Source organism: Entelurus aequoreus, linkage group LG05 (genome assembly GCF_033978785.1).
Source record: "Entelurus aequoreus isolate RoL-2023_Sb linkage group LG05, RoL_Eaeq_v1.1, whole genome shotgun sequence".
NCBI classification, from domain to species: Eukaryota; Metazoa; Chordata; class Actinopteri; order Syngnathiformes; family Syngnathidae; genus Entelurus; species Entelurus aequoreus.
The window spans coordinates 6884680-6912410 of record NC_084735.1 but is presented as its reverse complement, the minus strand read 5'-3'; the positions used below and the strand labels follow the sequence as shown (position 1 = coordinate 6912410).

The 27731-nt window shown below is 42.6% G+C and overlaps 1 long non-coding RNA gene across 1 annotated transcript in view; it reads left to right on the top strand.

Moving 5' to 3' along the window:
* Nucleotides 1–12493, top strand: part of LOC133649575 (uncharacterized) — a 38200-nt gene extending 25707 nt beyond the window's left edge. The window contains exons 2-3 of the long non-coding RNA XR_009826088.1: nt 11055–11331; nt 11546–12493. This is a non-coding gene — a long non-coding RNA (uncharacterized LOC133649575). The remainder of the gene's footprint in view (nt 1–11054; nt 11332–11545) is intronic.
* The last annotated feature ends 15238 nt before the right edge of the window (nt 12494–27731 follow it).

Genomic DNA, 27731 nt, shown 5'->3' with positions numbered 1-27731 from the left:
CTGCTTGTCGCGCTTAGAGTGTCGGTGCTGTCTGTGGGGCCTGTGGTGCTTGAGCTGTCTGAGTTTATGGTACTTGGACTGCTTGTCGCGCTTAGAGTGTCGGTGCTGTCTGTGGGGTCTGTGGTGCTTGAGCTGTCTGAGTTTGCGGTACTTGGACTGCTTGTCGCGCTTGCAGTGTCGGTGCTGTCTGTGGGGCCCGTGGTGCTTGAGCTGTCTGAGTTTGCGGTACTTGGGCTGCTTGTCGCGCTTTCAGTGTCGGTGCTGTCTGTGGGACCTGTGGTGCTTGAGCTGTCTGAGTTTGAGGTACTTGGACTGCTTGTGGCGCTTGCAGTGTCGGTGCTGTCTGTGGGGCCTGTGGTGCTTGAGCTGTCTGAGTTTGTGGTACTTGGACTGCTTGTCGCGCTTGCAGTGTCGGTGCTGTCTGTGGGGCCAGTGGTGCTTGAGCTGTCTGAGTTTGAGGTACTTGGGCTGCTTGTCGCGCTTGCAGTGTCGGTGCTGTCTGTGGGGCCCGTGGTGCTTGAGCTGTCAGAGTTTGTGGTACTTGGACTGCTTGTCGCGCTTGCTGTGTCTGTGCTGTCTGTGGGGCCTGTGGTGCTTGAGCTGTCTGAGTTTGAGGTACTTGGACTGCTTGTGGCGCTTGCAGTGTCGGTGCTGTCTGTGGGGCCTGTGGTTCTTGAGCTGTCTGAGTTTGTGGTACTTGGACTGCTTGTCGCGCTTAGAGTGTCGGTGCTGTCTGTGGGGCCTGTGGTGCTTGAGTTGTCTGAGTTTATGGTACTTGGACTGCTTGTCGCGCTTAGAGTGTCGGTGCTGTCTGTGGGGTCTGTGGTGCTTGAGCTGTCTGAGTTTGCGGTACTTGGGCTGCTTGTCGCGCTTGCAGTGTCGGTGCTGTCTGTGGGGCCTGTGGTGCTTGAGCTGTCTGAGTTTGTGGTACTTGGACTGCTGGTCGCGCTTGCAGTGTCGGTGCTGTCTGTGGGGCCTGTGGTGCTTGAGCTGTCTGAGTTTGTGGTACTTGGACTGCTTGTCGCGCTTGCAGTGTCGGTGCTGTCTGTGGGGCCTGTGGTGCTTGAGCTGTCTGAGTTTGTGGTACTTGGACTGCTTGTCGCGCTTGCAGTGTCGGTGCTGTCTGTGGGGCCTGTGGTGCTTGAGCTGTCTGAGTTTGCGGTACTTGGGCTGCTTGTCGCGCTTGCAGTGTCGGTGCTGTCTGTGGGGCCTGTGGTGCTTGAGCTGTCTGAGTTTGCGGTACTTGGGCTGCTTGTCGCGCTTGCAGTCTCGGTGCTGTCTGTGGGGCCTGTGGTGCTTGAGCTGTCTGAGTTTGCGGTACTTGGGCTGCTTGTCGCGCTTGCAGTGTCGGTGCTGTCTTTGGGCCCTGTGGTGCTTGAGCTGTCGGAGTTTGTGGTACTTGGGCTGCTTGTGGTGCTTGCAGTGTCGGTGCTGTCTGTGGGGCCTGTGGTGCTTGAGCTGTCTGAGTTTGTGGTACTTGGGCTGCTTGTCGCGCTTGCAGTCTCGGTGCTGTCTGTGGGGCCTGTGGTGCTTGAGCTGTCTGAGTTTGAGGTACTTGGGCTGCTTGTGGTGCTTGCAGTGTCGGTGCTGTCTGTGGGGCCCGTGGTGCTTGAGCTGTCTGAGTTTGTGGTACTTGGACTGCTTGTCGCACTTGCAGTGTCGGTGCTGTCTGTGGGGCCTGTGGTGCTTGAGCTGTCTGAGTTTGCAGTACTTGGACTGCTTGTCGCGCTTGCCGTGTCGGTGCTGTCTGTGGGGCCTGTGGTGCTTGAGCTGTCTGAGTTTGTGGTACTTGGACTGCTTGTCGCGCTTGTAGTGTCGGTGCTGTCTGTGGGGCCGTTGGTGCTTGAGCTGTCTGAGTTTGTGGTACTTGGACTGCTTGTCGCGCTTGCCGTGTCGGTGCTGTCTGTGGGGCCGTTGGTGCTTGAGCTGTCTGAGTTTGTGGTACTTGGACTGCTTGTCGCGCTTGCAGTGTCGGTGCTGTCTGTGGGGCCGTTGGTGCTTGAGCTGTCTGAGTTTGTGGTACTTGGACTGCTTGTCGCGCTTGCCGTGTCGGTGCTGTCTGTGGGGCCGTTGGTGCTTGAGCTGTCTGAGTTTGTGGTACTTGGACTGCTTGTCGCGCTTGCAGTGTCAGTGCTGTCTGTGGGGCCTGTGGTGCTTGAGCTGTCTGAGTTTGTGGTACTTGGGCTGCTTGTTGCGCTTGTAGTGTCGGTGCTGTCTGTGGGGCCTGTGGTGCTTGAGCTGTCTGAGTTTGTGGTACTTGGACTGCTTGTCGCGCTTGCCGTGTCGGTGCTGTCTGTGGGGCCTGTGGTGCTTGAGCTGTCTGAGTTTGTGGTACTTGGACTGCTTGTGGCGCTTGCAGTGTCGGTGCTGTCTGTGGGGTCTGTGGTGCTTGAGCTGTCTGAGTTTGCGGTACTTGGACTGCTTGTCGCGCTTGCCGTGTCGGTGCTGTCTGTGGGGCCGTTGGTGCTTGAGCTGTCTGAGTTTGTGGTACTTGGACTGCTTGTCGCGCTTGCCGTGTCGGTGCTGTCTGTGGGGCCGTTGGTGCTTGAGCTGTCTGAGTTTGTGGTACTTGGACTGCTTGTCGCGCTTGCAGTGTCGGTGCTGTCTGTGGGGCCTGTGGTGCTTGAGCTGTCTGAGTTTGTGGTACTTGGACTGCTTGTCGCGCTTGCAGTGTCGGTGCTGTCTGTGGGGCCTGTGGTGCTTGAGCTGTCTGAGTTTGAGGTACTTGGACTGCTTGTCGCGCTTGCCGTGTCGGTGCTGTCTGAGGGGCCGTTGGTGCTTGAGCTGTCTGAGTTTGTGGTACTTGGACTGCTTGTCGCGCTTGCAGTGTCGGTGCTGTCTGTGGGGCCTGTGGTGCTTGAGCTGTCTGAGTTTGAGGTACTTGGACTGCTTGTCGCACTTGCCGTGTCGGTGCTGTCTGTGGGGCCTGTGGTGCTTGAGCTGTCTGAGTTTGTGGTACTTGGACTGCTTGTCGCGCTTGCAGTGTCGGTGCTGTCTGTGGGGCCTGTGGTGCTTGAGCTGTCTGAGTTTGAGGTACTTGGGCTGCTTGTGGTGCTTGCAGTGTCGGTGCTGTCTGTGGGGCCGGTGGTGCTTGAGCTGTCTGAGTTTGCGGTACTTGGGCTGCTTGTCGCGCTTGCCGTGTCGGTGCTGTCTGTGGGGCCTGTGGTGCTTGAGCTGTCTGAGTTTGTGGTACTTGGACTGCTTGTCGCGCTTGCAGTGTCGGTGCTGTCTGTGGGGCCTGTGATGCTTGAGCTGTCTGAGTTTGAGGTACTTGGGCTGCTTGTCGCGCTTGCAGTGTCGGTGCTGTCTGTGGGGCCGTTGGTGCTTGAGCTGTCTGAGTTTGTGGTACTTGGACTGCTTGTCGCGCTTGCCGTGTCGGTGCTGTCTGTGGGGCCGTTGGTGCTTGAGCTGTCTGAGTTTGTGGTACTTGGACTGCTTGTCGCGCTTGCCGTGTCGGTGCTGTCTGTGGGGCCGTTGGTGCTTGAGCTGTCTGAGTTTGCGGTACTTGGGCTGCTTGTCGCGCTTGCCGTGTCGGTGCTGTCTGTGGGGCCGTTGGTGCTTGAGCTGTCTGAGTTTGTGGTACTTGGACTGCTTGTCGCGCTTGCCGTGTCGGTGCTGTCTGTGGGGCCGTTGGTGCTTGAGCTGTCTGAGTTTGTGGTACTTGGACTGCTTGTCGCGCTTGCAGTGTCGGTGCTGTCTGTGGGGCCTGTGGTGCTTGAGCTGTCTGAGTTTGTGGTACTTGGACTGCTTGTCGCGCTTGCCGTGTCGGTGCTGTCTGTGGGGCCGTTGGTGCTTGAGCTGTCTGAGTTTGTGGTACTTGGACTGCTTGTCGCGCTTGCCGTGTCGGTGCTGTCTGTGGGGCCGTTGGTGCTTGAGCTGTCTGAGTTTGTGGTACTTGGACTGCTTGTCGCGCTTGCAGTGTCGGTGCTGTCTGTGGGGCCGTTGGTGCTTGAGCTGTCTGAGTTTGTGGTACTTGGACTGCTTGTCGCACTTGCCGTGTCGGTGCTGTCTGTGGGGCCTGTGGTGCTTGAGCTGTCTGAGTTTGTGGTACTTGGACTGCTTGTGGCGCTTGCAGTGTCGGTGCTGTCTGTGGGGCCTGTGGTGCTTGAGCTGTCTGAGTTTGTGGTACTTGGACTGCTTGTCGCGCTTGTAGTGTCGGTGCTGTCTGTGGGGCCTGTGGTGCTTGAGCTGTCTGAGTTTGTGGTACTTGGACTGCTTGTCGCGCTTGCAGTGTCGGTGCTGTCTGTGGGGCCTGTGGTGCTTGAGCTGTCTGAGTTTGAGGTACTTGGGCTGCTTGTCGCGCTTGTAGTGTCGGTGCTGTCTGTGGGGCCTGTGGTGCTTGAGCTGTCTGAGTTTGAGGTACTTGGGCTGCTTGTGGTGCTTGCAGTGTCGGTGCTGTCTGTGGGGCCTGTGGTGCTTGAGCTGTCTGAGTTTGCGGTACTTGGGCTGCTTGTCGCGCTTGCCGTGTCGGTGCTGTCTGTGGGGCCGTTGGTGCTTGAGCTGTCTGAGTTTGTGGTACTTGGACTGCTTGTCGCGCTTGCCGTGTCGGTGCTGTCTGTGGGGCCGTTGGTGCTTGAGCTGTCTGAGTTTGTGGTACTTGGACTGCTTGTCGCGCTTGTAGTGTCGGTGCTGTCTGTGGGGCCGGTGGTGCTTGAGCTGTCTGAGTTCGCGGTACTTGGGCTGCTTGTCGCGCTTGCCGTGTCGGTGCTGTCTGTGGGGCCGTTGGTGCTTGAGCTGTCTGAGTTTGTGGTACTTGGACTGCTTGTCGCGCTTGCCGTGTCGGTGCTGTCTGTGGGGCCGTTGGTGCTTGAGCTGTCTGAGTTTGTGGTACTTGGACTGCTTGTCGCGCTTGCAGTGTCGGTGCTGTCTGTGGGGCCTGTGGTGCTTGAGCTGTCTGAGTTTGAGGTACTTGGACTGCTTGTCGCACTTGCCGTGTCGGTGCTGTCTGTGGGGCCTGTGGTGCTTGAGCTGTCTGAGTTTGTGGTACTTGGACTGCTTGTCGCGCTTGCAGTGTCGGTGCTGTCTGTGGGGCCTGTGGTGCTTGAGCTGTCTGAGTTTGAGGTACTTGGGCTGCTTGTCGCGCTTGCAGTGTCGGTGCTGTCTGTGGGGCCTGTGGTGCTTGAGCTGTCTGAGTTTGAGGTACTTGGGCTGCTTGTGGTGCTTGTAGTGTCGGTGCTGTCTGTGGGGCCGGTGGTGCTTGAGCTGTCTGAGTTCGCGGTACTTGGGCTGCTTGTCGCGCTTGCCGTGTCGGTGCTGTCTGTGGGGCCGTTGGTGCTTGAGCTGTCTGAGTTTGTGGTACTTGGACTGCTTGTCGCGCTTGCCGTGTCGGTGCTGTCTGTGGGGCCGTTGGTGCTTGAGCTGTCTGAGTTTGTGGTACTTGGACTGCTTGTCGCGCTTGCCGTGTCGGTGCTGTCTGAGGGGCCGTTGGTGCTTGAGCTGTCTGAGTTTGTGGTACTTGGACTGCTTGTCGCGCTTGCAGTGTCGGTGCTGTCTGTGGGGCCTGTGGTGCTTGAGCTGTCTGAGTTTGAGGTACTTGGACTGCTTGTCGCACTTGCCGTGTCGGTGCTGTCTGTGGGGCCTGTGGTGCTTGAGCTGTCTGAGTTTGTGGTACTTGGACTGCTTGTCGCGCTTGCAGTGTCGGTGCTGTCTGTGGGGCCTGTGGTGCTTGAGCTGTCTGAGTTTGAGGTACTTGGGCTGCTTGTCGCGCTTGTAGTGTCGGTGCTGTCTGTGGGCCCTGTGGTGCTTGAGCTGTCTGAGTTTGTGGTACTTGGGCTGCTTGTCGCGCTTGCAGTGTCGGTGCTGTCTGTGGGGCCTGTGGTGCTTGAGCTGTCTGAGTTTGCGGTACTTGGGCTGCTTGTGGTGCTTGCAGTGTCGGTGCTGTCTGTGGGGCCTGTGGTGCTTGAGCTGTCTGAGTTTGTGGTACTTGGACTGCTTGTCGCGCTTGCCGTGTCGGTGCTGTCTGTGGGGCCGTTGGTGCTTGAGCTGTCTGAGTTTGTGGTACTTGGGCTGCTTGTCGCGCTTGCAGTGTCGGTGCTGTCTGTGGGGCCTGTGGTGCTTGAGCTGTCTGAGTTTGCGGTACTTGGGCTGCTTGTGGTGCTTGCAGTGTCGGTGCTGTCTGTGGGGCCTGTGGTGCTTGAGCTGTCTGAGTTTGCGGTACTTGGGCTGCTTGTCGCGCTTGCCGTGTCGGTGCTGTCTGTGGGGCCGTTGGTGCTTGAGCTGTCTGAGTTTGTGGTACTTGGACTGCTTGTCGCGCTTGCCGTGTCGGTGCTGTCTGTGGGTCCGTTGGTGCTTGAGCTGTCTGAGTTTGTGGTACTTGGACTGCTTGTCGCGCTTGCCGTGTCGGTGCTGTCTGTGGGGCCGTTGGTGCTTGAGCTGTCTGAGTTTGTGGTACTTGGACTGCTTGTCGCGCTTGCAGTGTCGGTGCTGTCTGTGGGGCCGTTGGTGCTTGAGCTGTCTGAGTTTGTGGTACTTGGACTGCTTGTCGCACTTGCCGTGTCGGTGCTGTCTGTGGGGCCTGTGGTGCTTGAGCTGTCTGAGTTTGTGGTACTTGGACTGCTTGTGGCGCTTGCAGTGTCGGTGCTGTCTGTGGGGCCTGTGGTGCTTGAGCTGTCTGAGTTTGTGGTACTTGGACTGCTTGTCGCGCTTGTAGTGTCGGTGCTGTCTGTGGGGCCTGTGGTGCTTGAGCTGTCTGAGTTTGAGGTACTTGGACTGCTTGTCGCACTTGCCGTGTCGGTGCTGTCTGTGGGGCCTGTGGTGCTTGAGCTGTCTGAGTTTGTGGTACTTGGACTGCTTGTGGCGCTTGCAGTGTCGGTGCTGTCTGTGGGGCCTGTGGTGCTTGAGCTGTCTGAGTTTGTGGTACTTGGACTGCTTGTCGCGCTTGTAGTGTCGGTGCTGTCTGTGGGGCCTGTGGTGCTTGAGCTGTCTGAGTTTGAGGTACTTGGGCTGCTTGTCGCGCTTGTAGTGTCGGTGCTGTCTGTGGGGCCTGTGGTGCTTGAGCTGTCTGAGTTTGTGGTACTTGGACTGCTTGTCGCGCTTGCCGTGTCGGTGCTGTCTGTGGGGCCTGTGGTGCTTGAGCTGTCTGAGTTTGTGGTACTTGGACTGCTTGTCGCGCTTGTAGTGTCGGTGCTGTCTGTGGGGCCTGTGGTGCTTGAGCTGTCTGAGTTTGAGGTACTTGGGCTGCTTGTGGTGCTTGCAGTGTCGGTGCTGTCTGTGGGGCCGTTGGTGCTTGAGCTGTCTGAGTTTGTGGTACTTGGACTGCTTGTCGCGCTTGCCGTGTCGGTGCTGTCTGTGGGGCCGTTGGTGCTTGAGCTGTCTGAGTTTGTGGTACTTGGACTGCTTGTCGCGCTTGCCGTGTCGGTGCTGTCTGAGGGGCCGTTGGTGCTTGAGCTGTCTGAGTTTGTGGTACTTGGACTGCTTGTCGCGCTTGCAGTGTCGGTGCTGTCTGTGGGGCCTGTGGTGCTTGAGCTGTCTGAGTTTGAGGTACTTGGACTGCTTGTCGCACTTGCCGTGTCAGTGCTGTCTGTGGGGCCTGTGGTGCTTGAGCTGTCTGAGTTTGTGGTACTTGGACTGCTTGTCGCGCTTGCAGTGTCGGTGCTGTCTGTGGGGCCTGTGGTGCTTGAGCTGTCTGAGTTTGAGGTACTTGGGCTGCTTGTCGCGCTTGTAGTGTCGGTGCTGTCTGTGGGCCCTGTGGTGCTTGAGCTGTCTGAGTTTGTGGTACTTGGGCTGCTTGTCGCGCTTGCAGTGTCGGTGCTGTCTGTGGGGCCTGTGGTGCTTGAGCTGTCTGAGTTTGCGGTACTTGGGCTGCTTGTGGTGCTTGCCGTGTCGGTGCTGTCTGTGGGGCCGTTGGTGCTTGAGCTGTCTGAGTTCGTGGTACTTGGACTGCTTGTCGCGCTTGCCGTGTCGGTGCTGTCTGTGGGGCCGTTGGTGCTTGAGCTGTCTGAGTTTGTGGTACTTGGACTGCTTGTCGCGCTTGCCGTGTCGGTGCTGTCTGTGGGGCCGTTGGTGCTTGAGCTGTCTGAGTTTGTGGTACTTGGACTGCTTGTCGCGCTTGCCGTGTTGGTGCTGTCTGTGGGGCCGTTGGTGCTTGAGCTGTCTGAGTTTGTGGTACTTGGACTGCTTGTCGCGCTTGCAGTGTCGGTGCTGTCTGTGGGGCCGTTGGTGCTTGAGCTGTCTGAGTTTGTGGTACTTGGACTGCTTGTCGCACTTGCCGTGTCGGTGCTGTCTGTGGGGCCTGTGGTGCTTGAGCTGTCTGAGTTTGTGGTACTTGGACTGCTTGTGGCGCTTGCAGTGTCGGTGCTGTCTGTGGGGCCTGTGGTGCTTGAGCTGTCTGAGTTTGTGGTACTTGGACTGCTTGTCGCGCTTGTAGTGTCGGTGCTGTCTGTGGGGCCTGTGGTGCTTGAGCTGTCTGAGTTTGTGGTACTTGGACTGCTTGTCGCGCTTGCAGTGTCGGTGCTGTCTGTGGGGCCTGTGGTGCTTGAGCTGTCTGAGTTTGTGGTACTTGGACTGCTTGTCGCGCTTGCCGTGTCGGTGCTGTCTGTGGGGCCGTTGGTGCTTGAGCTGTCTGAGTTTGTGGTACTTGGACTGCTTGTCGCGCTTGCAGTGTCGGTGCTGTCTGTGGGGCCGTTGGTGCTTGAGCTGTCTGAGTTTGTGGTACTTGGACTGCTTGTCGCGCTTGCCGTGTCGGTGCTGTCTGTGGGGCCTGTGGTGCTTGAGCTGTCTGAGTTTGTGGTACTTGGACTGCTTGTGGCGCTTGCAGTGTCGGTGCTGTCTGTGGGGCCTGTGGTGCTTGAGCTGTCTGAGTTTGTGGTACTTGGACTGCTTGTGGCGCTTGCAGTGTCGGTGCTGTCTGTGGGGCCTGTGCTGCTTGAGCTGTCTGAGTTTGTGGTACTTGGACTGCTTGTCGCGCTTGTAGTGTCGGTGCTGTCTGTGGGGCCTGTGGTGCTTGAGCTGTCTGAGTTTGAGGTACTTGGACTGCTTGTCGCACTTGCCGTGTCGGTGCTGTCTGTGGGGCCTGTGGTGCTTGAGCTGTCTGAGTTTGTGGTACTTGGACTGCTTGTGGCGCTTGCAGTGTCGGTGCTGTCTGTGGGGCCTGTGGTGCTTGAGCTGTCTGAGTTTGTGGTACTTGGACTGCTTGTGGCGCTTGTAGTGTCGGTGCTGTCTGTGGGGCCTGTGGTGCTTGAGCTGTCTGAGTTTGAGGTACTTGGACTGCTTGTCGCACTTGCCGTGTCGGTGCTGTCTGTGGGGCCTGTGGTGCTTGAGCTGTCTGAGTTTGTGGTACTTGGACTGCTTGTGGCGCTTGCAGTGTCGGTGCTGTCTGTGGGGCCTGTGGTGCTTGAGCTGTCTGAGTTTGTGGTACTTGGACTGCTTGTGGCGCTTGCAGTGTCGGTGCTGTCTGTGGGGCCTGTGCTGCTTGAGCTGTCTGAGTTTGTGGTACTTGGACTGCTTGTCGCGCTTGTAGTGTCGGTGCTGTCTGTGGGGCCTGTGGTGCTTGAGCTGTCAGAGTTTGTGGTACTTGGACTGCTTGTCGCGCTTGCTGTGTCGGTGCTGTCTGTGGGGCCTGTGGTGCTTGAGCTATCGGAGTTTGTGGTACTTGGGCTGCTTATGGCGCTTGCAGTGTCGGTGCTGTCAGTGGGGCCTGTGGTGCTTGAGCTGTCTGAGTTTGTGGTACTTGGACTGCTTGTCGCGCTTGCCGTGTCGGTGCTCTCTGTGGCGCCCGTGGTGCTTGAGCTGTCTGTTGGGCCTGTGGTGGTTCTTGGGCCTATGGGTGTGCTTATGGTGCTGACACTGTCTGTGAGACCTGTGCCAGTTGTGTCACTGCTGTCTGTGGGACCTGTGGTGTCAGCGCTGTCTGTTGGAGTTGTTGTACTTGGGCTGCCTGTGGTCTCTGCAGTGTCAGTGCTCTCTGTCTTGCCTACTGTGCTTGAGCTCTCTGTGGTATCTGTGGTGCTTAAGTTTGCTGTTGGGCCTGTGTTGCTCGCGCTGTTTGTTGGGTTTGTGGTACTTGGGCTGCCTTCGGTGCCTGTGGTGCTTGGATATTTTCTTCGGTCTGCGATTTCAGGGTTGTCTCGGCTGTGGGGGGGGCCTGGGCTTCCATGGGTGCCTGGAACTCTAGGAGTGCCTTGGCTGTCAGTGGGGCCTGTGATATTGAGGGTGCTTGGGTCACAAGTGGTGCCTGGTTTGCCAGGTTTGATCTTGAGGTGTCGTGTGCTAATCCTGATGCCTTGAAGTCCTCCCTCAGCAGATTCACTCTTGAGTCCTGTTTACAGTGATAGGTTTAGTTTTTGATGGCATTTAGAGATGTTTTATAACTGTTAGATACAATTACTTACCAAAAACTAAAATTATAAGAAATATTGTTTTCATGGTCATCTTGTGGATCTTCCACCTCAGGTTTAGTATTCTGTAAAAATATAAAATGGTATTTTAATATTGATGGTGAATGTGTTAAACACAACCTGTTCTTTCCCTGGATCATAACTACCGTAATTTCCGGACTATAAGCCGCTACTTTTTCCCCTCGTTCTGGTCCCTGCGGCTTATACAAGGGTGCGGCTTATTTACGGCCTGTTCTTCTCCGACACCGACGAAGAGGATTTCGGTGGTTTTAGTACGCAGGAGGAAGACGATGACACAATGATTAAAGACTGACTTTTCTTATACCGGTAGGCTGGTTATTTTGATAACGTACAGGCGAGCACTTTGTATTACTTTGCACCGTTGTATTATTTGTACTCTGCACGAATGCTGTTCGCCATGTCAAAGATGTGAAAGTTTGATTGAATGATTGAAAGATTTATTGTTAATAAATGGGACGCTTTGCGTTCCCAAACAGTCATCTCTGTCCCGACAATCCCCTCCGTGGTAGCAGGAACCCCTATATACTACGCTAATTACACATCAAAACCCTGCGGCTTATAGTCGGGTGCGGCTTATATATGGAGCAATCTGTATTTTCCCCTAAATTTAGCTGGTGCGGCTTATAGTCAGGTGCGGCTTATAGTCCGGAAATTACGGTAAGTGGATTCATTCATGGTCTTTTTGCTTAATTTTCACAGCAGGTAACATGAAAAATGTTCCTGCAGTGAAGAACAGGATATTTCAGGACTTCCAAACTTGGACTGGACTCAACGGTAGTCCGAGAACTTTAAAGGGGAACTGCACTTTCCGACAAGTTGGTACACTTTGACAGCCAATTTAGACTTGGGAATGGCGAGAACGACACAAAAAGACGCTTGGTTCCACCCCCCTTTTCGTTGTGAGTCATTCTTCATCTAAATGGGAATATATGAACATCCTAGCCATCGGCATCCTAACGACAGCAGACCTTGTACAGTAAGTGATGATTTGTTTTGTTTGTTGGCTCTCATGAAGTCTGCAGTGAGAAATAATCAGTGACGAAGGAAAAAAGTGCATTTTCCCTTTTCCACTGGAAAAAAATCTATATTTTCAATGGCAAAAAATCATTACAATCCCATTAGAACAACATCCTAAAGTAAATATATTTTGTTAACTCTTTATTCCACTTTATTCTTTGTTTTCTGCTTAGGCTGCAGCCCCCGCAACCCGACCTCGGATAAGTGGAAGAAGATGGATGGACGGAAATAAGTATTTTTGTTATATTATTTTAAATAAGCATACTTGTCGACAAATACACACATACATACATATACACACATGCATACATACGCACATGTAAACATAAATGCTTTTATACACATTTACAAATACACTTCCACATTACCAAAAACATGGTACATTACTGAGTGTGATATATATGTATCAATATCATAACACTGTATATATTTCTCTTATATTTTTACTTGAGTTGATTGTATCAAATTAACTTAATCACATTTTATTTATCAAGCCCTAAATCCCGGGTGCCGACATTCCCTAAACTCTAACCCACATACGGGCAAGAAATTAGTTTTTTATACAAACCCCAGATGGGGAAAATGAAGAAACCTTTGAGAAGGGATCGCAGCTGTAGGGACCCTTCTTCCAGGAGAATTGGGACAAAGCAGAAAAGCGGCAGATCAACTGTTCTAAAAGGGGTTTCTACAAAACCTAAAACAAGTGACATTGGCACGTTGTGTAAATGGTAAATAAAAACTGAATACAATGATTTGCAAATGCTTTTCAACTTAAATTCCATTGAATAGACTGCAAAGACAAGATACTTAACGTTCTCACTGGAAAGCTTTGTTATTTTTGGAAAATATTAGCTCATTTGGAATTTGATGCCTGCAACATGTTTCAAAAAAGAGTGAGAAAGTTGAGGAATGCTCATCAAAGACTTATTTGGAACATCCCACAGGTGAACAGGCTAATTGGGAACAGGTGGGTGCCATGATTGGGTATAAAAGTAGATTCCATGAAATGCTCAGTCATTCACAAACAAGGATGGGGCGAGGGTCACCACTTTGTCAACAAATGCCTGAGCAAATTGTTTAAGAACAACATTTCTCAACCAGCTATTGCAAGGAATTTAGTCGGGGGGGCGTGGCTATTTACAGCTAGGGTTCACCAACTCGAGTATTATACATATATATATATATATATATATATATATATATATATATATATATATATATATATATATATATATATATATATATATATATATATATATATATATATATATATATATATATATATATGAAATACTTGACTTTCAGTGAATTCTAGCTATATATATGTATATATATATATATTTATTTTATTTACATAGAAAAAAATAAATAAATACTTAAATTTCAGTGTTGCGGTGGCTATCCACTAGATGGCAGTATTGTCCTGTTTAACTTCTCCGTTCATGATGAGTATATCATTTCGGCCACCGTGTTCAATGGAGAAGTCTGTTCTAAAAAATGTACAGGCAACATACCCCTTCCCCTTCAAACTGTCGTGGATGAACTGAAATTCTTGTTTCCATTTGTTTTGGAACTTGCAAGCGTATTTCTTCATCTTGCGCGTCGACGGCGTCGCCATGTGATGTCTGTAATTTCCTCTTTCTTCTGCTTCGTCTCCTTGTTGTGTGCGCAGTTGTGCACTCTAGTCTCTAAAAGCCCTTGATGTTATGACGTCATTGGGCAGGCAAGCTGTTTATATTGTGGGAAAGCGGACGTGAGAACAGACTGTCACCACTCAGGTCTGTATTGAGCTGGAGGGGGCGTGGCCTCCAGCTCCGGCTGAATACCGGGAGTTTGTCGGGAGAAAATCTCTGCCGGGAGGTTGTCGGGAGAGGCGCTGAATACCGGGATTCTCCCGCTAAAAACGGGAGGGTTGGCAAGTATGGTTGCGTGTGATCTACCAAGACTGTGTGTGCAATTGAGAAGTGGTGCAGACCGCCTCATTTAAAGGGGAACTGCAATTTTTGGGGGGTTTTGACGATTGTTCACAATCATTATGAGGGACATTTTTTTTTTTTAGGATTTTAAAGGTGATTAAAAAAAACGCTTGAAAGATGCGGGTAACGGGGTCACCGTTGTCGCCTTCAAAGCCTCTAAAACAACTTCAAAACCTTCCATCAACATTATATATACACACTGCAAGTATATATAATGTAGTAACAGACACCTTCATAACAATATGTAATATGTACAATATACACACTGCAAGTATATATTGACGGATGCAGATATCTACATATATCCACATTTATCCATAATTAAGAGTCACTTCTTTCTATATTTCTATAGTCATATTTTAAATAGCTAATGTTCCATCTTGTACTCTTTTCATTGTTTTGATCGTCTCATGACAAAGTGCTTGCACTGTGGACGGCCTTGAAGTAGGAGGCAGAGAAGAGGAGTCCTCCCTGCTTCCCTTCACGGGCCGACTTGAGATAACGGACACAATGGGCATCTGTACGGGCGTGAGGGCGGGGGGAGAGATTGAAGAACAGAATGTTTTCGTGATGTGTGGGAGACCGATCTGGACCGGGCTAGGAACGCTTGTGTACTGTGTTGGTCTCAAGTTTGTCCTCTAAGCTTTGAGAATAAACTACAAAATACCAACTACTGCCTGGAGATTGAATATAAACATCAGCTTATTGCCATAAAAAGAATCTGGGAGAGACTAGCAATTTGAATTCCCCATTGGAGGAACGCTGGTCGATGCAACAATTTATAATGTAGTAACAGAACCCTAACAATGTGTAAGAATAGTTACCGTAATTTGGTCATTTTAAGATATACCAGAACTGTTTTACTCAGAGCATTGATTATTTACCATGGCAACAAATGTGTGTTCCTACTTCCGGAAACAAACACGAGTGTTTTCTAATCATGGCAGACTTGGTAACAGACAACAAAGACTACTATTTCTTGGACAACAGAGGATTCACAACCTTATCTTTTTGAAGCTGAATATACTGAGGATTACTGCTTATTGAAAGAGTGAGACAGTGGAGCAGACGGAAGCCGAGAGAGCGAAGTCGGCGCGACTTGACGGTGTAAATGTGGAACCATAAATGGCGTGCTTACCCAAATAAACTGGAGAAAATAAACTTTTACGGCTAATACCTTTGCTCCAGGTTACACAACGTAAAATGGAGTATTGTTGACACTTTTTGAATGCATTTTAAAGTGATTTAGAGGTAGAAGTGATCGCTAACATTAGCTGCATTGCTAGCCACCAATGACGAGACCATTTTTACATGTTAGAATGCAAAAAAATAAATAAAAACAACCTTTCGTATTCTTGTCTCTCATAATGATTGTGAACGACAGGCAAAATTCCAAATTAAGTCCATTTCCCCTTAAAGTGCAAATTATGGTGTTTTAGGCAAATACTCGAAAACAACTTAAAGTTGAGATATATATATATATATATATCAATGTTTATTTATATAGCCCTAAATCACAAGTGTCTCAAAGGGCTGTATATATATATATATTGGCACTCAGTATCAAGGGTTGGAATTGGGGTGTTCACCAAAAATGATTCCCGGGCGTGGCCACTGCTGCTGCTCACTGCTCCCCTCACCTCCCAGGGGGTGATCAAGGGTAATGGGTCAAATGGAGAGAATAATTTCGCCACACCTAGTGTGTGTGTGACTATCATTGCTACTTTAACTTTAATATATATATGTATATATATATATATATGTATATATATATATATATATATATATATATATATATATATATATATATATATATATATATATATATATATATATATATATATATATATATATATATATATATATATTTATTTATTTATTTTATTTACATAAAATAAATACTTGAATTTCAGTGTTCCGGTGGCTATCCATTAGATGGCAGTATTGTCCTGTTTAACTTCTCCGTTCATGATGAGTATATCATTTCGGCCACCGTGTTCAATGGAGAAGTCTGTTCTACATATTTACAGGCAACATACACCTTCCCCTTCGAACTGTCCTGGATGAACTGAAATTCTTGTTTCCATTCGTTTGAATTCGTTAGGCAAGCTGTTTATATTGTGGGAAAGCGGACGTGAGAACAGGCTGTCCCCACTTAGTCTCAGGTCCGCATTGAGCTGGAGGGGGCTTGGCCTCCAGCTCCAGCTGAATACCGGGAGTTTGTCGGGAGAAAATCTCTGCCGGGAGGTTGTCGGGAGAGGCGCTGAATACCGGGATTCTCCAATTGCGCCATCTGCTGGTACCTGAAAGTCTGTAAATATGACCGCAAACCGGAAGCTTATTGGCAGACTTCCTGTTCTCTGCTAATGGTAAGCCACGTTTTGATATTGCTCTGCAAAATATTATATATTACACTAAAGCTAACGTGAGATTTATTGTAAGATACACAGTTATTTAATGGCAGTTGAAATGCTATGTTGTGGAATTTTCGTTTTGAATTGGTTATTGCTCACGTTAGATGTACTACTATTTTGCACTGAAGTCGATTTTATTTTCCCCCTGTAGACATCGAAAGCAGCAGAGATGCTAACCACATATTGTGTGTATGTGCGTTCTGATCACTCAGCAGGTAATAATTGTTGCATTAAGTGCGTTTGACGTGTCAAGACGTTCATATTTAAATTTGTATTGTTCGCCATTTTAACATGGGAACAACGTGGTCTGTCATATTCGCTAGTCACCATTAGAGGGTGCTAAAAGTCCATTTAATTATTTGTGTCATGTCTTGTATTGTATTTTGTATTTTTCTATTTTCTATTTCATAAATATATAAAAAAGAATGATGTTGGTTAAAAAACCAAGTAAAAATATGTTGTATTGAATTAATTAAAGTAAAGATGAAAGCAAGTTAAAACCACTATACGATCACACACGAAAAAAGTATACTGTTAAAAAACCATTGTATTAAGTCACATGTGTAATTGCATTTCTTGTAATTGTGAAAATATGAAAATGTTATGTACTTGGGCAGACTTCCTGTTCTCTGCTAATGACATCGAAAGCAGCAGAGGTGCTAACCACATATTGTGTGTATGTGCATTCTGATCACTCATTGCAGCTACCAGGGCTGCTAAGGGCGCCGTCCATCAGGGGGCGCCACGCCAGTGCCACAAATGTTGGAGGGAAAAAAAAGAAAAAAAGTTGGTACTATTATTTCTAAATACAAAAAATAATCCCACGTTAATTAAAATGCAAAGTAAGAAATAAACTCAAACTCAAACTCAAACTCAAGCCTATTTAATAGAAATATTATTTGTTACAACATTACGCCCACCCCCCAACCCCCCGCACGGTGTGCCCCCTCCCTTCCCGTATCATGACTCTTACCACATCAAAAAATCAACACAAGATGTCAAAACGGCCAAAACTGTCAGGTGCCCAGGGAAGAAAAATATAAAAGAAGAGGAGGAGAAACGAGAAAAAGACAGAGGTAGCAGGTAGGTAACGTTAGCCTACATTAAATTATTTGTCTGTTACAGAATGTGATAGTAACCTGGCTTTTTAGCATTAAGGTAATGTTACATGATTCGGCAATTGCTAATCAATAAATAGCTAGTTCTGTTTTAACGTTGGGTTAATATTGTGGAGGGGGCTAAATTGTTATGGAAAATAATAATGTAACGTTAGGTAATTACAGTACTCCCACCTTACATTCCTCAGGGACATTTGTATTAGATCTTTTAAGCAGGTGTTTTTTGTTTACATTGTTATTGCCTTCTGGTTAGCTAATGTTTGCCCTGCAGGAAATAGTCACTTTTCCACCCCTTTATATATTAGGTATAGTTGTAAGCCTAGTTGTTAAAGTGCACATCCTTAATGTTAATTAAGCAATATCACATGAGAGGGAATGCTGTTTTTTAAGTTGAGGGGGGCGCCACCTAAAATCTTGCCTAGGGCGCCAGATTGGTTAGGGCCAGGCCTGGCAGCTACCAGTAAAGAACCACATCATCCAATCCAGCCTGTGTGTGGGTTCTTGGCGGGACGGGTACACAGCAGTTACGTATATATATATATATATATGGCAGTCAAGAAAAGCCACCAAGAACATCCTAGAGGCCGCTGTGGATCCATAGGGGGGATCCGTGGTGCGCTACTTGGACACAGGCCGGGGTCTGATCACCCCCGGCTGAGTCGCCCGGGCGAGGGTGTCTGATGATTAAAGACCCGAAACACCCTATGACCCCGGGTTTATCACTGATGACGTGTCCAAGCATCACCGTGAGGTGTATTCAAGTTCTACATACGTACAGTATATATATATATATATATATATATATATATATATATATATATATACGTATATATATAATCTTAATTCTCCAAATAAGACCTTGCGTGCCTTTTAGGCGGGCCATGGCCACAATTACCTAATTAGTGCATTCTGTTCTCTTTCAGCTATTTGGTTGGCATCAGAAGGCTGAATCACCGTCAGTGACTTCAGCCTTTTGAAGTGTACCTTGGCCAGCAAGAGACCAGTTTGGAAAAGGGCCATCAACGTGTGGAAAAACCACCTCCACTGTTCTTGGCGAAGGATGGTCCAACAAGACCCATGTTGTGCAAGTTGAAGTCAACTGGTTTGAACGTCTATACCAGGCTTCCATGAGAACAGGGAGGAGTCGAGAGCAACACCCAGGTACATTGAACGCATAAGCAAGTCCAAAGTCCTTAGTGCTCCAACAGGTTTTTGGAGCAATTACCAAATCGCCAGCGCCCATTTGTATGGGAGTGCTTTTGTGCACTTTCAGCAGCGTGACAAAACAGGCGGGTCTATGGACGGGAGATTAAATACTGGTTCTGGTCGAGAACCGGATTCCAGGGGTTTCGATTCCTGGGAATCATGCGAGAGTTTTTCTAACCTTCACCACGCCCATTGCGTCAAATATAGTGAATGACTGTTGAATGAATGATAGGTGGTGGTCGGAGGGGCCGTAGGCGCAAATTGGCAGCCACGCTTTCGTCAGTCTACCCCAGGGCAGCTGTGGCTACGAAAGTAGCTTACCACCACCAGGTGTGAATGAATGATGGGTTTTTAACATGTAAAGCGACTTTGGGTACTTAGAAAAGCGCTATATAAATCCCAGGTATTATTATTATTATTAAATAGAGTTAATACGAGCACAAACGTGAGCGGGCACAAATATGTGACAACGTGAAACGGATGACGCCAACACAGGCGATTATCAAGCGTCGACGTGGGAATGAATGTTGCAAAATTCCGGGGAATATTCAAAGTTGGAAACTTTCCACGGGAATTAACGAGAATAAACATTGAATGCAACCTGCTAGATCTTGCAGCGTGGTTATTAGCTAAAACAACCTGGTTTAATGCAGATTCAGTTGAATTTCAACCCTGCACTGTGCATTCCTCCATCAAATGAACAGATAATTCCCAGCATGCTACACACTACAGGCCACACTAGTACTTGAGCCTAAGGACTTCATCCAGTCAGGTAAGTTTTGATGATATTACCGGGGTAAATATATTTGATCTATGGTATCTAAGTCCCAAGTGGAGGAGTTCAAGTACCTCGGAGTCTTGTTCACGAGTGAGGGAAGAGTGGATCGTGAGATCGACAGGCGGATCGGCGCGACGTCTTCAGTAATGTGGACGCTGTATCGATCCGTTGTGGTGAAGAAGGAGCTGAGCCGGAAGGCAAAGCTCTCAATTTACCGGTCGATCTACGTTCCCATCCTCACCTATGGTCATGAGCTTTGGGTTATGACCGAAAGGACAAGATCACGGGTACCTTTTTTAAGTTTTACAATATAACTAAAACTATTCTTACTTACTAAAGCGTCCCATGTGTGATGTCCGTAGGAGTGTTTTCGGGCATATTTGTACGACCTATCGTAATGTAATCAAGCTAGCGTCGTTAGCATGAGCTAATGTGCTAACACATTTACGAGTGTCTGTGTTAGTATTATTAACTTGCTATAGCATTCTTTTTCACAAATTCCTCAGTAAATTCGCCAAAACGTCACCGTGGAGTTATCGAGTCTGTTTAGCTGATTGGAGAGCTAGCTTGCGCAGCTAGTGGGTCCATGACAATGACTTCTGTTTTGTTTGATCAGCCGTTTTACTGCCCTGTTACAGACACCGTCAGCAATCAGACTGTATAATGTATATGTTCTTTTTTGACTGTACTTGAATATATAATAGACTGTATTTATATTATCCACATGTGAATAATGCTGTATAATAGACTGTATTTATATTATTCACGTGTGAATAATGCTGTATAATAAACTGTATTTATATTATTCACGTGTGAATAATGCTGTATAATAGACTGTATTTATATTATTCACATATGAATAATGCTGTATAATAGACTGTATTTATATTATTCACATGTGAATAATGCTGTATAATAGACTATATTTATATTATTCACATGTGAATAATGCTGTATAATAGACTGTATTTATATTATTCACATATGAATAATGCTGTATAATAGACTGTATTTATATTATTCACATGTGAATAATGTTGTATAATAGATTATATTATTCACATGTGAATAGTGCTGTATAATAGATTATATTATTCACATGTGAATAATGCTGTATAATAGACTGTATTTATATTATTCACGTGTGAATAATACTGTATAATAAACTGTATGTATATTATTCACATGTGAATAATGCTGTATAATAGACTGTATTTATATTATTCACGTGTGAATAATTCTGTATAATAGATTGTATTTATATTATTCACATGTGAATAATGCTGTATATTAGACTGTATTTATATTATTCACATGTGAATAATGCTGTATAATAGACTGTATTTATATTATTCACACGTGAATAATGCTGTATAATAAACTGTATTTATATTATTCACATGTGAATAATGCTGTATAATAGACTGTATTTATATTATTCACATGTGAATAATGCTGTATAATAGACTGTATTTATATTATTCACATGTGAATAATGCTGTATAATAGATTATATTATTCACATGTGAATAATGCTGTATAATAGACTGTATTTATATTATTTATGTGTGAATAATACTGTATAATAAACTGTATTTATATTATTCACATGTGAATAGTGCTGTATAATAGACTGTATTTATATTATTCACATGTGAATAATGCTGTATAATAGACTGTATATATATTATTCACGTGTGAATAATGCTGTATAATAGACTGTATTTATATTATTCACATGTGAATAATGCTGTATAATAGACTGCATTTATATTATTCACATGTGAATAATGCTGTATAATAGACTGTATTTATATTATTCACATGTGAATAATGCTATATAATAGACTGTATTTATATTATTCACATGTGAATAATGCTGTATAATAGACTGTATTTATATTATTCACATGTGAACAATGCTGTATAATAGACTGTATTTATATTATTCACATGTAAAACATACCTAAGTGTTTATTGTTTATTGTGAGCAAACTGTGGTGCTGAATTTCCGCCAGGGATCAATAAAGTACTTTCTATTCTATTCTAAATAAACACTTTCCTGTGTGATTAACTGGTTATAAAACAACGTATATATCTGCGGTGTATAGTTCGGTACGGATAATATATGTAAAAAAGATAAATTATTCTCAAATGTAATTGGTGCGTTCTTTAGTCCGGAAATGCAGTACTGTAAAATATGGCGTATTCTTTTTAAAAAAAAAAAGCAGACATGTTTAGTTTTCTGCAAAATAATGGTAATTTTCAAGAATTGTTTTTAAATCTTTTCCCGGATTAGCTCCAAAATATATGTCAGACCTTCTAAAAGTCTCCACTCCCACAAGGTCTCGGATCAGTTTCTTCTTGTCGTTGCTTTTATGGCTTTTAAATCTTAAAGCACATTTTGACTCCCTGGCTTTTAAAGTTGTGCGAGTTAAGTCTGTTTTCTTTTAATGTAGTGTTTCTCTTGTTAGTTAAATGTTTGTTTACAATTGACTGACCTTTTAGTTAAACCTGCTTCTAAATGTGTGTTTTAACACTTTGTGAATTTTTTTTTTAAATGTGCTATATAATTAAAGTGTATTGGATTGGATTATTATTTTTTTTCATCAAGGATTGTAGTAGTTTAAAGAAAAGATCAGATTAATTTACATTTACACCAACATCTATTGGTGGGAATAATTCTCTAGTTCTATTCTTGTGTTCATAAGGCTGTGCTTGTATTTATTATTTAAATTATTTATTTATAAATATATATATATATATATTTTATTTATTTAAAATATTCGTTTTTAAATGTTTTAAATTATTTATTGATTTATTTAAATTATGTATTTTTTATGTATTTTTTATTTTTTAAATACATGTTTTTATTGTTTTCTTTAGAAAATACATTTATTTATTTATTCATTTAAATTATTAATTTATATTTTTAAAATTATTTATTTAAATCATTTATTCATTTAATAAAACCACTTAATTAAAACCATTTAATTAATTTAAATTATTAATGGATTCATTTATTTATTTAAATTATTTATTTATTTATATTTAATTACTTTTTTAAATGTATATATTATTTTGTTTAAATTATTAATGTATTTCTTCATTTATTTAAATGTGTTATTTATTTATTATGTTTTTATTATTACTTTTTTTTACATTTATTTATTGATTTAAATTATTCATGTATTTATTAATTGTATTTATTTTAATACATTTCTTTTAAATTCATTTATTTATGTATTTAATTTACCTATTTATTTAAAGTATTTATATATTTATTTAAAATATTCATTTTTAAATGTTTTAAATGATTTATCAATTTATTGAAATTATTTATTTTTATATTATTTTTTATTTTTTTACGTACAAAAAATTAAATTTAAATTATTAATGTATTTATTTATTACATTTTGTTATTTTGTATTGTTTTATTTTAAAAAATTACATGTTTTTTTATATATTCATTTAAATTATTCATTTATATATTTTATTTATTAAATTATTTATTTAATAAAACATGTTTTAGTTATTAATTAATTTATTTAAATTATTCATATATTTATTTAAATTATGTATGTATTTATTTATATTTAATCAAATGTTTTAAATGTATATATTGTTTTGTTTAAAGTATTCATATATTTATTTATTTATTTAAATGTGTTATTTACTTATGTTTTTATTATTGTTTTTTTTACATTTATTTTTTATTAAAATTATTCATTTATTCATTCATTTTATTTATTTTAATACATTTCTTTTAAATTCATTTCTTTTTTATTTAATTTACTTATTTATTTAAAGTGTGTATTTATTTGTATAAATCATTCATTTATTTATTTTTATTTTCCCTCACCTAAAAAAACGTGTCGATTAACAATAGAGAAAACAACACATAAATAATGAGTGGGAATAAAACGTGTATAAAAAGTACAACTAGGGCAAAAATTAGGACGTGAACACAAAAATGTACTCTCTGACTTGGACGACTTTGCGCATCAACTTCGGAACAATGAACCCGTAAAGTGAATTCTATCTCAGTCGCACGCCGCCAAAATGTTACAGCCTTATTATAAAATGAGCCCAAAAAAATGTGTCCTCAAAATTCTACAAACAATACCCAATTATGACAATTCTTTTTTTTTTACATATATATAATTTTGCAAATGTATTAAAAGTCAAAAAGTTTTCACAGCATTTGCTCGTTACTTTGTTGATGCACCTTGGGCAGCAATTGCAGCCTGGAGTATTTTTGAATACGATGCCACAAGCCTGGCACACCTTTCTTTGGGCACTTTCTCTCATTCCTCTTTGCAGCACCTCTCAAGCTCCATCAGCCAGGAAGCAAAGCGTTGCTTTTCATCCAGCATGTAGCATGTAGGGGTGTAAAAAAATAAAAATAAAAATAATAAAAATCTTATTTTTACCGATTCTAAATCAATTAAAAAAATTTAAAAAAAATGTATTTTTATTTATTTTAATCTGTCCTGTCCATCCACTCAGTCCATGTAGATGATCTATATCTGTTTTACAGATTTAATTTAGAAAATCTGGTCAGGATGCCACCCGAACACCTCCCTAGGGAGGTGTTCAGGGCACGTCCGACCAGTAGGAGGCCACGGGGAAGACCCAGGACACGTTGGGAAGACTATGTCTCTTGGCTGGCCTGGGAACGCCTTGGGATCCCCCGGGATCCGACCTCGGATAAGCGGAAGAAGATGGATGGATGGATGGACTTTAGAAAAGACAAGTCTTGTTGACTTTATCAAATGTTTGAGTCGAATTGTATCCAACAAAACCAGTTTTCTTTTAAGTAATACAGAAATTGTTTCTCTATTTTGTTTAACCCTAACCCTAACCCTAAAACTGGCATCCAATGTTATTAAAAAGTCTTGATTTTAAAACGAGAATCGTTACCGCCAAGACTCGCAGCCCTACTGCGTTCATCTTAGTCTAGTCAGGGAGGTGACCAAGGACCCGGTGGTCACCTCTGTCAGATATACACGGTTCCGGTTGTGGAGAGAGGAAAACCCACCAATCAGGCCCGTATGGGAGAGTCAAACGTTTGCCAAAATGCACCCGAAAGACTCTCAGACCATGAGAAACTCAATTCTCTAGTCTTATGAGACTAAGATTGAAGTCTCGCCAAGAGGAAGCCAGGCCAGTACCATCCCTACAGTGAAGCACAGCATCATTCAGCGCAGGAACTGGGAAACTAGTCAGGATAAAGGGAAAGATGAATGTACGGAGACATCCTGGATGAAAACCAACTCCATCCGACCCGATGGAGCAAACCTGGCCCCAAAAAAAGGAGGATCCTGATAAAGAACTGATGTGGCAAAGGTTTTTTAAAATTTTTTAAATGTGCTATACAATTAAAGTGTATTGGATTGGATTTTTTTTTTTTTTTTTTTCATCAAGGATTGTAGTAGTTTAAAGAAAAGATCAGATTCATTTACATTTACACCAACATCTATTGGTGGGAATAATTCTCTAGTTCTATTCTTGTGTTCATAAGGCTGTCCTTGTATTTATTATTTAAATTATTTATTTATTTAAAAAAAATGTATTTAAAATATTCATTTTTAAATGTTTTAAATTATTTATTAATTTATTTAAATTATGTATTTTTTGTATATTTTTTATTTTTTTAATACAAAAAATTTAATGTAAATGATTCATTCATTTATTTTATTTTTTTTTAATGTTTTTATTGTTTTATTTAGAAAATACATTTATTTATTTATTCATTTAAATTATTAATTTATATTTTTTAAATTATTTATTTAAATCATTTATTTATTTAATAAAACAAATGTAATTAATTAATGAATTAATGGGAGAGTCAAACGTTTGCCAAAATGCACCCGAAAGACTCTCAGACCGTGAGAAACTCAATTCTCTAGTCTTATGAGACTAAGATTGAAGTCTCGGGCGGAATCGCCAGGAGGAAGCCAGGCCAGTACCATCCCTACAGTGAAGCACAGCATCATTCAGCGCAGGAACTGGGAAACTAGTCAGGATAAAGGGAAAGATGAATGTACGGAGACATCCTGGATGAAAACCAACTCCATCCGACCCGATGGAGCAAACCTGGCCCCAAAAAAGGAGGATCCTGATATAGAACTGATGTGGCAAAGGTTTTTTTAAAATTTTTAAATGTGCTATATAATTAAAGTGTATTGGATTGGATTTTTTTTTTTTTTTTTTCATCAAGGATTGTAGTAGTTTAAAGAAAAGATCAGATTCATTTACATTTACACCAACATCTATTGGTGGGAATAATTCTCTAGTTCTATTCTTGTGTTCATAAGGCTGTGCTTGTATTTATTATTTAAATTATTTATTTATTAAAAAAAAAAAATTATTTAAAATATTCATTTTTAACTGTTTTAAATTATTTATTAATTTATTTAAATTATGTATTTTTTATATATTTTTTATTTTTTGAATACAAAAAATTTAATGTAAATGATTCATTCATTTATTTTATTTTTTAAAAATGTTTTTATTGTTTTATTTAGAAAATACATTCATTTATTTATTCATTTAAATTATTAAATTAAATTAAATTATCCCTACAGTGAAGCACAGCATCATTCAGCGCAGGAACTGGGAAACTAGTCAGGATAAAGGGAAAGATGAATGTACGGAGACATCCTGGATGAAAACCAACTTCATCCGACCCGATGGAGCAAACCTGGCCCCAAAAAAGGAGGATCCTGATATAGAACTGATGTGGCAAAGGTTTTTTTTTAAAATTTAAATGTGCTATATAATTAAAGTGTATTGGATTGGATTTTTTTTTTTTTTTTCATCAAGGATTGTAGTAGTTTAAAGAAAAGATCAGATTCATTTACATTTACACCAACATCTATTGGTGGGAATAATTCTCTAGTTCTATTCTTGTGTTCATAAGGCTGTGCTTGTATTTATTATTTAAATTATTTATTTATAAAAAAAATTTTTTTTTTTTTTTTTAAAATATTCATTTTTAAATGTTTTAAATTATTTATTAATTTATTTAAATTATGTATTTTTTATATATTTTTTATTTTTTGAATACAACAAATTTAATTTAAATGACTCATTCATTTATTTTATTTTTTTTTAAATGTTTTTATTGTTTTATTTAGAAAATACATTTATTTATTTATTCATTTAAATTATTAAATTAAATTATCCCTACAGTGAAGCACAGCATCATTCAGCACAGGAACTGGGAAACTAGTCAGGATAAAGGGAAAGATGAATGTACGGAGACATCCTGGATGAAAACCAACTCCATCCGACCCGATGGAGCAAACCTGGCCCCAAAAAAGGAGGATCCTGATAAAGATCTGATGTGGCAAAGGTTTTTTTTAAAATTTTAAATGTGCTATATAATTAAAGTGTATTGGATTGGATTTTTTTTTTTTTTTCATCAAGGATTGTAGTAGTTTAAAGAAAAGATCAGATTCATTTACATTTACACCAACATCTATTGGTGGGAATAATTCTCTAGTTATATTCTTGTGTTCATAAGGCTGTGCTTGTATTTATTATTTAAATTATTTATTTATTTTAAAAAAAATTAAAATATTCATTTTTAAATGTTTTAAATTATTTATTTAAATTATGTATTTTTTATATATTTTTTATTTTTTGAATACAAAAAATTTAATGTAAATGATTCATTCATTTATTTTATTTTTTTAAAATGTTTTTATTGTTTTATTTAGAAAATACATTCATTTATTTATTCATTTAAATTATTAAATTATCCCTACAGTGAAGCACAGCATCATTCAGCGCAGGAACTGGGAAACTAGTCAGGATAAAGGGAAAGATGAATGTACGGAGACATCCTGGATGAAAACCAACTCCATCCGACCCGATGGAGCAAACCTGGCCCCAAAAAAAGGAGGATCTGATAAAGATCTGATGTGGCAAAGGTTTTTTAAAAAAATTTTAAATGTGCTATATAATTAAAGTGTATTGGATTGGATTTTTTAAATTTTTTTTCATCAAGGATTGTAGTAGTTTAAAGAAAAGATCAGATTCATTTACATTTACACCAACATCTATTGGTGGGAATAATTCTCTAGTTCTATTCTTGTGTTCATAAGGCTGTGCTTGTATTTATTATTTAAATAATTTAATTATTAAAAAAAATTATTTAAAATATTCATTTTTAAATGTTTTAAATTATTTATTAATTTATTTATTTAAATTATGTATTTTTTATGTATTTTTTATTTTTTGAATACAAAAAATGTAATGTAAATGATTCATTCATTTATTTTATTTTTTTTAAATGTTTTTATTGTTTTATTTAGAAAATACATTTACTTATTTATTCATTTAAATTATTAAATTAAATTAAATTATCCCTACAGTGAAGCACAGCATCATTCAGCGCAGGAACTGGGAAACTAGTCAGGATAAAGGGAAAGATGAATGTACGGAGACATCCTGGATGAAAACCAACTCCATCCGACCCGATGGAGCAAACCTGGCCCCCAAAAAAGGAGGATCCTGATAAAGATCTGATGTGGCAAAGGTGACTAAAAGTCTGGGCACGGTTCTAGTAGCAAGTGATGGGTTAGTTAAGACCCCAAAAGGTATGCAGTATTCATTTAAAAATAAAATAAATTGCCAAGGACAACACATGGTTTTAAAAATGAAGGAAAGACTTACCGCTGTGAACAAAGTCTGTTGTTGAGTCCGGCTGCTCGACTTAATGTCTGGCTTGCGTGTCGTCTTGCCAAGTTAAAGACCAGAAACGCCTAAAGGCGGACACGGCCGCAATTATTTAATGAGTGCATCTTGTTCCTTTGGCGCAATTAGCCTTTATGTCCGCTGTCATTAGAAGGTGAATC